The sequence below is a fragment of the Halyomorpha halys genome, unplaced genomic scaffold (assembly GCF_000696795.3).
Source record: "Halyomorpha halys isolate HHAL.00 unplaced genomic scaffold, Hhal_1.1 Scaffold143.1, whole genome shotgun sequence".
NCBI lineage: Eukaryota > Metazoa > Arthropoda > Insecta > Hemiptera > Pentatomidae > Halyomorpha > Halyomorpha halys.
Window position 1 is genome coordinate 673,979 of NW_027114557.1, and position 3,968 is coordinate 677,946.

At 31.1% G+C, this 3,968-nt stretch overlaps 1 protein-coding gene across 2 annotated transcripts in view; it reads left to right on the forward strand.

Annotated features, from left to right (window-relative positions):
• Positions 1 to 3,968, forward strand: part of LOC106678427 (GTP-binding protein Di-Ras2) — a 627,505-nt gene that overhangs the window by 287,037 nt on the left and 336,500 nt on the right. Inside the window, exon 2 of one of the 2 annotated variants that reach the window (XM_067051715.1) lies at positions 325 to 360. The exons of the other annotated variant lie outside the window; for it this stretch is intronic. The gene's annotated coding sequence lies outside the window, so the exon portion shown is untranslated. The remainder of the gene's footprint in view (positions 1 to 324; positions 361 to 3,968) is intronic. 2 annotated transcript variants of the gene reach the window in all.

The following is a 3,968-nucleotide window of genomic DNA, read 5'->3' on the forward strand; positions in this document are numbered from 1 at the left end:
GTTAGAAACAAGTGGATTTGGGTGGTTGAGAAGTTTTTTATGGAAGGAACGGTATCTGGTTCTGGCCAAATCGGCAACATATGGAACATTGAGGTCCTAATGGATGACTTGATTTGTGATAAAGTAAGGAGCATTAAGGATTTTACGAAGGGTTTTGGACTGTAAAGATTGGATTGTGGAGGAATTTGATTAATTTTTAAAACTAAATGAATCACCCATCACAGATTTTTGCAATAGTTTATTTTCTATAATTTTTACACATAATTTATTGACTATTTGTACCTCTTGTATTTTATAAAAATTTATTTTTTTATTGTTTTTCAGGTAAGCAGATTCTCGTCCTTCAATTTTTGATTTTAGGTAAGAATTATAGCTATTTTTTTAAAAAATAGGTTTCATAATGTTTCAGCTATTGCGAAAATTATCGGTTAAATATAGATTGTGAATATGCAAATTATGACGTAAAACCGAATTGGTTTACCCTTTGCAAATTTCTTGAATTGCTTTTTGTAAATGCTTTTATATATTTGAATAAAAGAATGTATGGTTGTGGTCAGATGAAATAGGTATAAAATACTCATTTACATAACTATAATAAGGCTAATCTAGGGCCTGTTTCATAATAAAGTACAAACTAATACTGTTAGCCTTGTCGATTTAACTTAATGCAATTACACTGTCTTGTACTTTAGTACTTTTTAACTCATATAGTATCACTAATAGTCGTCCCTATTATCAATAAAACAAGTATTATTGTTATTGCTTCTTTTTACATTTTATTTAAGCTATAATCTGGCCTCTTCTTGTGCTCTGAGCCTTTTTCCGATTTGCACTGTACAGTCTGCTACAGCTCTCCAGTTCTGTAGTAAGTTTTCCAGAACCGATTTCATGCCAAGTTTTATGTCTAGCTCATCTTCTCTTTGAGCAAAACCTTGACAACAAAGAACCAATGTTCCACTTTTTCATCCACAGAATCACAAGTTGGGCACGATTATCCTTCCTCCAGTTTAAACAGGTTAAGTACACCCTGAAGAAACCATGTCCTGAAAGCAGTTGAATGAGATAATAATCCACCTCCCAGCGTTTTGAAGATACATCAGGCTGCGGTTATCTGCCAAAAGATCTATCGGAGGAATGTCTGCGATGACGCACGTAGCATCGGAGGATAGAGTGAAAAAAAAACTGCAGCGAAACGTATGGCTCTTCTTTGATACAACATTTCACAAAGAAACGTTTAGATAAAAATTTCTTATACAATTCGAAGAAGTGTGCTCAAGTTTTATTAAAATAATAAAACATATAAATTATAATTCCATCAAGTATTTGTATCCATTTACGAAACGAATTATTTAGCAAAAAACTTCATTTATTTTTCCGTATAAGGGCCAGAATTTAATCTTAAGAAGTACCCCAATTAAGAAATAGCACAGAGTAATAAATTTCTAATGCCCCTTGACGTTCTTGAAAGGAACGGCAACCTGTTGCAACCTCGTTGGATTTTTATCTTATCTCTTTGTAAAATGTTTACAATTGTTCGTTATACTATTTCTTTCTTGTATTTTAAATTTAATTTAGGTTTTTTATGTTAGAAGTAACTTTTTAATATAATTAAAAAATAAGTGTTTGACTTGGCATAAATACATTTAATATTAATCCCAGATGTAATGTGCTGATCTTCCGGAAACACCAAACATAAAATATTAATCCAAAATATAATTCAAAAATTAAATAGGCAATAGGTAATCAGAGGAATAATGAGACACTCTAATTAAAAAGAAGCCTAAGCGTTTTTATTTATTTAGTGCTATTTATTATGAGAATTATTACTGTACATTATAATGCATTTAGTAAATTACATCTCAGTTAAACTGGAGTGATACATGCTTGTTCAGAATCTACCCATTGGTAGCACTCTAAAAACATTTCTACAATATAAGGTCTCGAGGCCATCTTCTTTTCAGACGCCTCGGAGGATTGTCCGGAATAAAAGAGGAAGCAAGATTAGAAACTAATGGGTTTGAGTGCTTAGGGAGTTTGTAATGGAAGGATTGATATCTGGTTCGGTTACAAATGGAACATTGAGGTCTTTGTGGATGATTTTATTTGTGACAAAGTAGGGAGCATTTAGGATATTACGAAGGATTTTGGATTGTAAGGATTGGATACGAGAGGAATTCGAAGGTTTAGTGGAGCCTAAGAGCTCAACGCCATATGTCTATGTAGGCCTTATAATTGTCATGTAAATCAGTCTTTTGTAATGGATTGGAAGTTCTTATGAAATCTAAATTAGTATTCAATTTATAATCCGACCCTCCCACGTATGGTTAATACGGATTGATTACCTATAGGATAACCTCTCCATCCCCCGCCTTCCCAAATGTTAGAAATTATACGATAAAAAATATATGATATAATTCAGTTTATAATGAACAATTTAATTTTTGTGATATTCAAGATTTTATCGTTTTTATATATTGTTCTCATCAATACTAGTACTATGGAATATCGAAACGTTGCAAAAATATAGTTGTTCACATTGGACTTATCCTCAAGATCATATCTTCCAACTTCGTGTCACCCGAGGTGGATACTTGGCGATTTGATGACAATGGAATATCTCTGGTGGTCGGGCTTCAAGGTCTTACACTGCTCGATTGGATTGTACGGGCCAGTAATTGGCAGTCGGGATCAGGGAAATGAGAAATATAGGCCTCGGTGGAAAATGTGTACTGCCAACGATTACTAAATCATTATGGTGTCTTAGGAAAAATATTTTTTTCAGGATTTCTTAAGCTATTAAACTTTCTTTAAGCTAAAAATATAAGGAAATGTGATAAGCGATAATAATATGGACTATTTGTGAATAAGCTATCCATTGATAGCATTCTAATAACATTTCTAAATTATTGGCCATTTTATTTTCAGACGTCTTAGAGAACCCATTTTAAAGTCTAAATAATGTTAAATTAAGACGAAAATGTTAAAAATTCGTAGCTTTTTAAAAATTATTATTTTTTTATAAATATATGATAAAGGGGATTGTGTGTAATGAATGACTAAAAATCTACAGAGAACGCGTAGGAAGATAAATAACGCTGTAATATACTGCATAATGACTCATTATTAGAATTAATTATTATATTATATCAGTAAATAACAATTAATAAAATATCTTGTTGGCTTTTTTGTAATTAATGTAAAATTTTAAGATGTTTATTTTTATTCTTTATTCGATTTAAAATGATATCAACGGAAAAATAAATTGAAGCTAAGTCCAATACTCTGTTTTGTTTTAAATTTAAATTTTTTGTTAATTAATTAATTTTTTTTAGTAAAAGTTTAAGAAAGGCATTACTAATATTGAATATTTAGATTGTATTATTTTATATATAGACCTAGGAAACATCTAATTACCTGCAATTTTAATTTTCTGCTATCATTTCCAAAAATTATATAAAAATTTTTATATATTTTATAATTAAAATCATTCAGGGCCGTCTGTAGCTCAGGTGGCTAGACGCAGGTCTATCAATCTTAGATCTGCGGGCGGCTCCATTTCAAATCCGGCCTGGGGCGTTGACTTTTTTCAGTGAGGGGTGGTCCCACAAAATAAAAAAACTTGACTTCCCACCATGGTTAGAATAGGTTGGTCACCTGTAGATGAACTGTGGTCGTGGTAGATCATTTGTACTATTTTTTTAAAAATATTTTTAATCGAATGGAATGATGACAAAAATCTTTACGATTACTTTCAATACAATTTGAAATTGGAATTGTAAATTATAGCTCTTCCATCAGGGGCTGAAGAATCTAAATTTCGTAAAAGACCTTCTTGCTTCGGTTCATCATTTTTTTTTTTTTTTTTAATAATTTATTTATTGATATTTACAACTGTATACACATATATACAACAAGTAAATTTGCTGTAGGTGACATAGTGACATGATAAAAACATGTGGAGAATCTAC